General features: G+C 36.4%; 1 pseudogene; it reads right to left on the bottom strand.

Moving 5' to 3' along the window:
- Positions 1-1,565: 1,565 nt before the first annotated feature.
- LOC101518262 (small ribosomal subunit protein eS7-like) overlaps positions 1,566-12,046 on the bottom strand; it is an 84,275-nt pseudogene continuing 73,794 nt past the window's right edge.

The following is a 12,046-nucleotide window of genomic DNA, read 5'->3' as shown; positions in this document are numbered from 1 at the left end:
ATTCAGCCCATGGGGAGAGTACCAATACCAGTTTCACTAGCCTTGTAGACATCCCTATGGAGCAGATGTAAAGGCTTGGATGTTGATCTAACTGGTTGGAGGAGGCAGTCTAGGGCTTGAAGGAATTTTAATTCCGTTGGCCTTCATATTTTTGTGGTTGACATTCTGTCCCTTGAACTATGGCTTATTAACATATGGCTACATCATGTTGTCACTTTTCAATGAGAAATTGGTACGGATGCTACTGTATCAGAATTTTTGCAAATTTTTATTTCATTTTATTGAAGGTGTTTTGAAATATACTTTACTTGGAATAATTGCAAAGAGAGAGGGAGATATAGAGTGAAAGAGAATTTCCAAACTCTGGTTCACTTCCCTAATTATTGCAATGACCAGAACTAGGCCAGTCATATTCTGAGAGCCAGGAGTTTCTTTTAAGTCTCCCAGGTGGATTAAAGAGCAATGGCCGCCTTCCGCTGCTTTCACTTTGCCATGACAGAGAGCTGGATCAGGAGTGGAGCAAAAGGAACTACTATTGGTGTCTATCTAAAATTTTGGTGCTAGGATTAACCCTACCCCCTTCTCAAGGACTTAAGTAACTGTATCACAAAATGATACTACTAATAATAATAATTTAAAAATTTAAAAAGAAAAGATGGTGCTAAAGGGGGAAGATTGGCTTCTTGTGCCACTGTACTGCCACACCCTTTAAAGATTTTTTGAAGGGCCTGGCATGATGGCCTAATGACTAACCCCTTGCCTTGCATGGGCTGGGATGCCACATGGGCATCAGCTCATCTACAGTGTGTAACACGTCCCATCCAGCTCCCTGCTAATGGCCTGTGAAAACAGTAGAGAAGGTCCCAAAGCCTTGCAGCGCTGTACCCACATTGGAGATCCAGAAGACACTGCTCTCCTGGCTTCAGATTAACTCAGCTCTGGCCGTTGTGACCACTTGGAGAATGGACCAGTAGAAAGAAGATCTTCCTCTCTGTTTCTCCTTCTCTAAAATTTATTTTTCTAGAAAGTAAGAGTTGTAGCTAATTTTCTCAATGTGTGTGTTGAATTCCCTGTGATTCCCTTATGTCTTCTGGCTGCAGTTGGTAAAATGGCATGCTTTTTGTTAGCACAACACTTAGCTCTTTCAGAGCCAGTGTGTCAGATCATGCTCCTAGGTCCTCACACTCCTGGAGATTGCGGTCTCAATTCCCCAGTATCACCAGCAGCAGTGGGACAGTGAGCCCGGCATGTGCTGTGATCATGGTTAGGTAGTCTCTGTGTCCTGGGACACAGAGTCCAAATTTCCACAGCATGATGTCAGTTTTGATACCATATTCAGATCTGTTTGTCCAAGATACAGGCATACTTGAAGCAGCCTTTTCCCGCCTTGGCAGCCTCCCTTTCAAAGTTGTCTTCCCTCCTCTCCCCTCCCCTCCCCTCCCCTCCCCTTCCCCTCTTTTCCCTACCCTTTTCTCCTTTTTGCTTTTTCCCTTTTCCTTTTTTCTTTCCTTTTGTAATATAATAATAAACCATTCTTTATTTACTCTTTTTTGTCTTCTTTTTGTTTACAACTGAAACTCTGGGAACTCAAAATTAACGTTCTTGTCTATGAGTCTCTTACACATAGGAGAATGTGTCCACCTTGTGCTCTACATTTTTTGCTATGCTTGGTCCAGATGGGCCTATATGGGCAGGCTGCCATTCAGCTTCACATGATTCTCTTGCTGATAATTTCACTTGGGAAGACCATATCCTCAAGGATAGCATTGGGCACAGCTGTCAGCGTGAGGTTTCTCAGGTGCGCTTTGGCTTATTTTTCCTGTACTTTTTCCAATTGGTTTGGGCAGAATTCTCCTGAGAACAATGAAGACAACATGCTTCCTGCTAAACTTCTTCTGCAGTTTATGTACAGCTAGACTTCAGTCTTCTGGAAGGATTTCATTTGAGGAACGAGCACAAAGACAATGATAGCTTTTCAGCCACCACGAAGTTCGATTTCCTTGGTGGCTGTGATGTTGGCTTGCTTAGTTGAGCTTTTAGGTCAGCCTTCCTTTCTAGTTGCTGCAATGACTGGGAGATGCCCAACTCAAAAACTCATCCGGCCTGTCCTCTCCCCACTGGGTTTGATGATCTTAATGCTCAAGCTGAATTTGTCTTCTCCTCGTTGAGCTCTGGTTGAAGAAAGAGCTCAAATTTTTTAAAGGCTCTTTTGTAGTTACCAAAAAATTTTGTAGCTTGCAAGTCCAAGTTTTTTACTTTCCTGACTCTATGTGTCCAATAATGATGATGTTTATAGTAGCTTTTCCTTTCTGTGTTTGGCTTTGATTTAGCAAGGATTTTCACAACACCTGTGTTCTGCTGGAAATATTGCAAGTGAGAGGAAGAATTTTCTATTTTGGAATGAGCTTAGGCATGGGGTGGCTGGCAATCTCAGTTGCCTATGAGTGAACCTAACCTTTTAAAATTCTCTGTAGAAAGCAGCCACTTAGCTTCTGTGGATTTAAGAAATTACAATTTTTTTGAGAAAATTGATGTGAGATTGATCATTAGTGAAATTATTTGGGAACTATTTCGTTATTGTTGACAGTTAGCTTTAAAAAAAATCAAGAATTTAAGGCCCAGTGTGATAGCCTATTGGCTAAAATCCTCACCTTGCACACTCCAGGATCCATATGGGTACCAGTTCTAATATTGGCAGCCCCACTTCTCATCCACATTCCTGCTTGTGGCCTGGGAAAGTAGTTGGTGACAGCCCAAAACTTTGGGACCCTGCACCCATGTGAGAGACCAGGGGGAAGATCTTGGCTCCTGGTTTCAGACTGGTGCTACTCCAGCTATTGCAGCTGCTTGGGGAATGATTCATGGGGAAAAAAGTCTTCCTCTCTTTCTCTTATCCTCACTCAGTATATCTGACTTTGCAGTAAAAAATTTTAAAACAAAAATAAATCTTTTTTAAAGAATACAAGTTCAAAAATCAAGTATTTAGTGACAAAGTCTAGTGTTTTACTTCTGCCTGAGTCCTTTTACATATAAGTATTCAGGTGTTAGACTTCTTGATCTTATGGTCTTTGTCATTGTCTTGATCAATAAGTAAATGAACATGCTCAATACTTGTTTCCTTGACTAAGTCCCTTTTAAACGCTTTATTCTTTTTATATTCATTAAAAGCTTCCTTAGGTTACATTCTGGGCTTTAAGGTTAATTTTGACATTTTCAAATATTTAAACCTTATGCTTTATTGCAGGAACGATGTTTCTTTTTCTTAGATGACACACACAGTATATATATTAGTGTGCATATTTACAAATACACATACAATTTTGCAGGAGGTCCATGAATAAACTGAAGATTTTACTTACATATTATGCTGCCCAAGTAGATAGAGTGCAATCTACACATAGAAACCAAGGGACCGTAGAAGTGAAGAAAATGCACAAAAAGAAGAGAGGAATGAACATCGCTCAGTGACGTCATGAGATCCAAGAAGTCAAGTGCTCTTTGGTTCGCACCATCCTCTCTTTCTTCCAGGAAATTGATATAGTGATCCCTATCTCAGTATTTCTCACCTCCAAAAATTCCTGAGTGGTACAGAATACAGAACAAATGTAGAAATGCTTTTGGGGAAAGATCAACAGCTGTTTTCTTGTCAGATCCAAGCTTCTTTAAAAGAAATAGACAAAAACCTGAGAATTGCAGTGACATTCATTCAAAGATATTTGAGATAAAATTCCTAGTTTCTTTTTTCCTGAATTTGAGTAATTAATGAAAAAAACATATAATACTTCTCAGTGACTGGGTGTCTTGCAGTGGGATTTCTCTACTCTAGCAGCTCGCTGTCCTAAGCAGGGAAGCGTAACAATCCTCACCCTTCATCTCAGTACCAATACACTGCATTAAGCTCTTAAAGGAACTAAGACTACCAATTTGGCTTCTGTTAACTCTACTGTGTCTGTCATGGCTATAGTTTGGTAACACCCGATCATAATCTTTCTGTTCCTATTTCAGAGACCGAGATATTTTATTCATACTTAAATAAAGATTTTTATAAAAACACACTATAGCCTATTGGCTAAGGTCCTCTCCTTGCATGTGCCACAATCCCATATAGATGCCAGTTCGTGTCCCAGCTGCCCTGCTTCCCATCCAGCTGCCTGCTTCCCATCCAGCTCCCTGCTTGTGGTCTGGGAAAGCAATAAAGTACAGCCCAAAGTCTCGGGACCCTGTACCAGCATGGAAGACCTGAATCAGCTCAACTCTGGCTATTGGGGCCACTTGGGGAGTGAACCAGCAGGTGAAATGCCTTTGTCTCTCTCTATATAAATCTGATTTTACAATAAATAAATGAATAAATAAATAAATATTAAAACCAAAACAAAACAGAAAACATCGATAATTCTCCTTGTCTCTGTGTGACTCTGACCATATCAAGCTTTTGAACAGATGCAATATCCTGAAGATTATTATCTGATATAGGATTCTATAACAATGACAATCTTCACCTAAAATGGGTTGTAATATTTTCCTGTTTGGAGCAGGATCCAGCAAAACAAAGAAAGAAAGACACAAAAAATAGCTCAAATCAGTATTGCTAATATGCTTTTACTGTTTCATCTGAAGACATTGTGGTCTTTTCCAAATTAGCTATATAGTAACATAAATAAAAATCATGCTGAACTAAGAATGAAAAATAATTTGATCTTCTTAAAACATCAAGAAACTTCTGGTAGTGCATTGTTTCTCAGAAAATGACATAAACAAAATAATCTTGGCAGTTATTTAGTGAACTGTAAAGAATCAATATGAGCAACATACACAAATTACACTTGACAGAATTTTACAGTGTTATTAGTTGCAATAACCATAATAATCATATTTCATCGACTTGTTTCAATAGTTTATTTCAAAAAGAAAATAAATATTTTGCAAATGCATGTTCGTTTACCTTCATAGTTCATGTAAAAATGGATGGAGGATAAGTCTGCACTCAGGCAAGCAATTTGAAACCCAGTGGTGGCTAAAGACAGACAATTGGTTCATTTCTCAACAGACTCTGGGAGGACACACAGTAAACTCAGAAGCAAAATACAGATTTATCTCATCTTTAAGCTCAGCAGTAAGGATATGTGTATATGCGCCTGTCGAAGTCTTAACCCAGATACTGGGAGGTGGGACTACAACATGCTTTATGGAGGTCACCGATAGATTCATTATCTTTGATGCTTTTTTTTTTGTATTTTTTTATTCATTACATTGCATTATGTGACACAGTTTTATAGGCACTGGGATTCCCTCCCACCCCTCCCCAAACCCTTTCCACCCTCCCCAAGCCCTCCCCCCATGGTAGATTCCTCCACCTTGTTGCATTACCACAGTTCAAGTTCAGTTGAGATTCTTTCATTGCAAGCATCTACCAAGCATAAAGTCCAGCATTTTATTGTCCAAATAAATTCAATGGTTTCTTGGGGAGAACATCTCTGGTCTGATGGTAGAGCCGGCAGAGTATCATCCCGGTCAATTAAAAGCCCCGACATTACATCAGTAACGATTTATGACGTTATGGAATTAGTTGACATGGTATTGAGTATCCAATATGTTAAAAGAGAAAAAAAAAAGAATGCAAGTTCTGAACCACATCCTGTGACTTCTTCATTGACATTTCAATTATTAGTTTATATACAATCGGGTTCTATACACCTTAAAATGGCAATAGATTACTATTCAGCTGTCTCATGTCTATTTTAATGTTAGTATTTAGCAGTTTATGACGTTGAAACATGATTTTGCTGAACCTGGCTGTTTTTCGGGTAGTCTAACTCTATAACTCTAACAAGACATATGTCAACAGTTTAGGTGAACAGTTTTAGGAGGGGTGTGCAGAGAAATCTTCAATACCCCAGTGAGGAGTAACTAATCTTTGTGTCCCACCCAGTGAGTTATAAGTGCATCCCCACTGACCGTTTCCTGTCTATTTCTAAGCTTTCCTTGTTGTTCTCTATCTATTCTAATTTTTTGTTTGTTTGTTTTGAGGTGTTTCTGGAGCGATCCTGATGGTCATTACGAGAGAGGGTAAGGACCCAAAGTCGGAACCAGGGAAGGACCAGAAAAAGTTCCTCTCCCTAGTCCCGAAGGAAGTTTACTGTTCTGTTTCTGCGGACTGCTCAGTGCTCCTGGTTGTCGTGCCAATGACCTTGGATCCTACAAGGCAGGATTTGGGCTTCTTCCATCCCATGTGGGAGATCCAGATGTGGGTGGATGACCTCAGAGTTCTTGGCCTCCGAAAGCACTCCCATTCCCCGTGGTCTCCTTGGCAGTTGGGATGTAGTCTTCGGTGCTCATACTGATAGTCCTTGGTGAGGATCTGGGAGTCTTCAGGGTTGGGATACAAGCCTCCTCCTGTCCTGCTCCACTCTGGGTTGCCCCCTTGCTCTATGCATATGACCCCCTGTTAAGAGGTTGTTAGGATTGCTCCTGATTCCCCCCATATGCCTTTGTAGTTTTGCTATTGTCTAATGCTGATTCGAGTCTATTGTCTATGAGTTACCGGTTATGATCCTAATAGGTTATACTTCCCATCTTCCTCACACCTTCTAGGGTGATGTAAGATTTCTCTGCTCTCCCTCCCCATTACCAAGTAGCATAGGAACTTACAAGTATATTAAGTTTTACAATTCTTTGATGTAGATCATAAGCAATCTGACTCATATTGATTGTTAGTTCATTGGTTACCTCACAATATCTTATTGCGTGAGATACAGGCTGTTTGGAGTTGAAATAATATTACTGTTTTTCGGATTGACATCATTTCATAACAGCCACATCAATATCTTTGATACTTTTGAACTCAGGATGTGACCACTCCTCCAGTGGCCATTACCACTCCCACTGTTGTGGAATCATCCTTAGTTTTGTACCTGATATCAAAACAGAAAAATTGCATCTGAAATTCTAAAGATTTGGCATTCATATTCTAGAAGTTTTCAAGATAGTTCCAATGCATAAATAGTTTTGTAAATTTCTGTAAATCAAATTGTAATTGTTCACTGTTATTTATTACTCAGCAGTTTAGGTCAGTTGCATAGTGTGACCACAGAAGCTACAGCACTGCCATGAAAGAGATGAAGAGTTTTGTTTCAGCTGCCTAATAGCATTTCTTGGCTTGAACAACTTCTTTCAGTGTCTAAACAATTCTCTTCAGGATTTTCAATAATTCTTTTGGCATTTAGTATACAGTAGAAACTAACTTTATTTGTCAGAGGCATGACTTTTAAATTCTCTTCTAGTCAAATACCTTTCACAGTTATTCTATGGGAAAGCATGGTATGTATTAGTGGTATTTTTTTTTTTTTTTACTGTTACAAAAACTTAGGTTAGAGTTACATTTTAATAAAAAGAGTGAAAGAGGTAGTTAACATATATTTCTTTAAAATGTAAAGGTAGGATTTCTATGAAAGAAAATGAATGAGCTTTCACTGAAATTAGTAAGCTGCCTTTTCAAAACAAATGGCTTTTCACCTATAGCTGAAAGGAGATGCGAAACTTGGATGTAGTCGTCTGACTTCTTTTCAGTGGAGGAGGACATGTATGTTGTATGACATAAAGTATTCTTGCCTGTGTTTATGTTGTGTGTACCGGGTGGAGTGATATGAACGTGTGCGTTTTTTATCTCGTATTTTTATTGGTGATTTTTAAACAGCATTTAGTTTAACATTCACAGAAAACAAAACGTACTGTATTTGGTGACTTTTTGATGTCTGTCTCTTAAATATTTATTATATATTATATCTTAGAACTTTTTGATATCTGTTTTAAAAGTCTTTTACATATATGCAAAATATCTATCCATCACTTTAACATGTTGAGCATTTCTCATTTCTTCTTTTTCCCCTTATCGTTCAGTATCTAGAGTCTTTTAAAGAATAAATCAGAACAGGAAAACATATATAAAGATTCGCAAACACACACGCAACCATATATATGTATATATGTATATATATATATTACAAAATCAAAGTTCTAAGAATTACCTTTAACATTTATTTTCAGTCTATTTTCATATTTCAGGCAAAGAATATTTCTCGACTTTGTTTGATGACCTTCTTTCTCCATTACTTTAGTTACAGTGAAATACCTATTGCTTCTTTTTATGGCATTTCCATTTTGTGACCTGTAGTTATTTTCTTCTTTTATAAGCATTTTTGTGGTCCATTATCTGCATAATAAACATCAAGTTAAACACTTTTATTAATCTTGAAATCTTTTGTACTATGACTTGCTGTCTTCATTTCTCTGAAATAATAAAAAAAGAACATTAGTTACACTTTATCAGGACATATTATCTTAAATACCCTAGACTTAAAAACTCAGGGTTAGGTAAAATATACGCTTTTAATGATTAATGACTGATGTTACTTGTAAAATTTTGACAATTAACCTTTTTTGGTACACACACAAACACACATAATTATATAACTAGATTCCATCTTTGGGATAGACTGACTTAAATGGGGCTGTTTTTCATAAAAGAGAAGGATAAAATTACAGTGGATGGAAAATAACTCTCTCCGCCTTTTCTTTCACTCTGTAAAAGTTTGTCCTTCAAATAGAAACAAATAAATCTTTTAAGAGAAGTCTACTTGTAAAACTAAGTGTGATTTAAAGCATAACATGATGTAAACAGGAATCATTATTAGACTGCTGAAATATTGTAGAAATAAAGTAAATGGGTAAAAACTGACACACTTTCCTACTTACACACTTTTTCTCTGCCAGAACCTGAGTAATGTTTACACTTTCAAGAGGTAGAATCAATTACTAAGCAATATAATAATGTGTCTACATAGTAATTCCTATTAATTATTCTATATTAATATATATGAATTATTAATAAAAGCATTTCTTGGATAGTATCAAATTAGCATTTTCCCCTCTTTGTCAGTAGATTAGAGTCTTACAACAAGTGGTGATTTAACATTACTCTTCCTCACTAGAAAGGTTACATTTGTATACTGTTACATGGTGTATGGATCAGTCATCTGAATCTGATAGTGGTACCATAGCAGAGAGTACCTGGGCAAACATTTTGATACTTGGAAATGGAGGAAGTGATTGCTGATAGAAAGGAGCCAATGCATGGATTATGCAAAAGGGGAAATCCAGCAATATTTTTTATCTTGCAAAGTAGTTTGATTCATTTACAAATGCTGATAAAACGGACTCTCTTGAATTACAGTAGTGTCTAGGTGAGTTTGAACCTGAAAATTTGGTATAATTGCTGATTACTTAAATGATATTTGGAAAAATTTCTGTTTCTAAATCTTATAACTAATTTACATAAGGAAATGTATTTGATCAATATATTTATAAGCAGTAAATTTTCATTCTTTGGGCCAAGTATATTTCACAGAATATATTTGCTTGAACAGGTCAAAATTAAAAGGCTTTCCAATAAAAGAAGCAATTACAGTGATTTTGCTGATATGTTAAAGTAAATAAATTTCTAATTTTCCTTTTTTTGTATTTCTTTCTTATAATATTTTGTAATGAGATATTTGCCAGTGTTCTATAAAAATACTATTGCATTCTCAACATGTTTTAGTTTTCTTTACAAAGTAAAGCTAAGGTAGATAAAGCAAAAACCTGTCAATTTAGAGTTATCTATATCAGTGAGCGTAATGTTACCTTGAACATGAATATTTGGAATTATCCTATTGCTATATTTTCTCCTGATACAACTTGACATGTTATATTTTTCATAAAAATATTTTAGAGTTAATATGCATAAATCCTTGCTTCTCAAATTTGTGCAAAATTATGTGTACATCAGCAAGAATATAAGTTACTGTGTATCTATTAATCTAGGGAGATACCTGATAAGAAGCTAGTACAGATTTCTGTTGTATACCATATTTACTATAAATAAATATGCCACAACACCTATAGTTCATATCATTGTGAATGTAAAATAAAAACTAAGTGAAATAGCATTCAGCAAATGGGAATGATTGTCAGCATAGCTTTGACACTGTGGCGTATGTACCTTCCACATGCAAGCTTAGATCATGTTTTCCCCTTTTATACCTGATCTACTGATTAGAATGCTGGAATGTGTATCATTATTTTCCCTTTTGTTTTTCTTTGATAGCTAGTTAGCACCTCTGTCACATGATTCTCCATAAAGTTTCCTCTTTTACTCTGTTATATTCCACCAAGCCAAAGGAATTTTATATACAATCCAAAATTGCTACCACAAAAGAAAAAGAAAGATGGTAAAAGTAAGATTACAGTGCTCATGCCAAAAGTATGTCAAAGTTCTCTGACATGCACAAAATCAAGTACATTTGCTTGGGTTTACCACATATATGACCATATCCAGAGAATGAGAAGACAGAAATGAATATATAATTTTCTCATGCTTAGAGTTCCTTGAAATATGAAAATCATATTTTTTAAGATTTATTTAGTTTTATTAGAAGATCAGATTTATAGAGAGGAGAGACAGGGAAATGATCTTTCATACACTGATTCACTCCCCAAGTGGCTGCAATTGATGGAGCTGAACCGATCTGAAGCCAGGAGGCAGGAGCCCTCAGCTAGGGACTTCTTCTGGGACTCCCACATGGGTGCAGGGTCCCAAGGCTTTGGGCCGTCCTCCATTGCTCTTCTTGGCCATAAGCAGGGAGATGGGTGGGAAGTGGAGCAACCAGGACTCTAATGAGCATTCGTATACTATCCCATCACATGCAAAACAAAAATCATGCTGTGTCCTGAATTTAATATTCTTTCCTTAACTTCTCCAACACATTCAGTGATCAGTTATTGAAAGGAGGCAAGATTTACTTATACAAGGCTTTAGCACACATAAAGTTTTTGTTGCTGTTGTTTTTTTGCTTGTTTGTTTGTTTAACACAATGGGGGTAAGATAGAGCTACAATCCTAGGAAGTCCAGTGAGATTTTCCTTCAGTTGCAAAAAACATTCTTTATATTTGTATTAAAGGCTTCAAGGTTAGGGAAATATATGAAATTTAGACAAAATTGTCACAGGTCTAGGTATCCTATGAAAGGTAATTTAGACTTTAATATAACATATATGTTCTGGCAGTTTAAAAGTACAGTCACAAGGAAGAAATAAGGTAATTGGGAACCAAGACAAATATCATTGATTGAAATAATGGAAGAATAGATTCATGAAATCATTCAACACCATTCAAATAATACAATTGGTTCGAATGATTCAACACAAACCCAAAATGTGATGCTTGCACAGGGAGTTAAGGGGAAATCGGGGAATTGGCATAAGATCTTAGCAATGAATGCACAAGGAATAAACTTAAGGGGAAAAAATTTACTAGTGAGGTCTATGGTAATTTCTAAATGGAAAGCCTAATTTGCACAGGTGCTACAAGTCACACAGAAATACACAAATTAGATTTACCCGAAAGCACAGAAAATTGGGAGTTAAAAAACTATCTAATTTCCTAGGATTTTACTAATGGGATAAAGATGAGCATTACTTAAAGCTAAAACACAATGTGAACACTGGTGTTGCAGCTTGGCAATATGAGTGAAAGCATATGGTTTTGTTCTTAAGAGACTTATAATGCAGAATAAAGCGGGATGCCTTTGATTTATATTCCAGTCCATAATAAAACATAATATTTGAGCGAGGGTGTGTTTCTTTGGTAATACTGGGAAAACATGTTTGAGTTATTTTCCAATTTAAAGGTAATACATTCACTCCTTGGTAGAGCACTTGTGTAACAAGTAAGATTCACTTGATTGCTTTTAAGAGATTTTGTGATAATATTGATATTGTTGCTTATACAAAAAAGAACTATACTTTTTCTTGGATCACTTTTCTTTTTTGTAGGAGTTAATAAGAATGTTCAGTTTACTGTCCCAGCTTACTTGAAGAAAAAAAAAAAGATTTCAAAAATATAACAAAAAATTCTTTCTGAGAAACAAGTGCAAAACAGAAAAAGAATAAACAGTAGCAGTATACAAAGCAATATTCAAATGAAAAAGCTAGAAATAGGATACAAAACTCTC

This window comes from Ochotona princeps, chromosome 12, assembly GCF_030435755.1.
Source record: "Ochotona princeps isolate mOchPri1 chromosome 12, mOchPri1.hap1, whole genome shotgun sequence".
Lineage (NCBI taxonomy): Eukaryota > Metazoa > Chordata > Mammalia > Lagomorpha > Ochotonidae > Ochotona > Ochotona princeps.
Note: the sequence above shows the minus strand (reverse complement) of the source record. Positions and strands in the feature narration are given on the sequence as shown.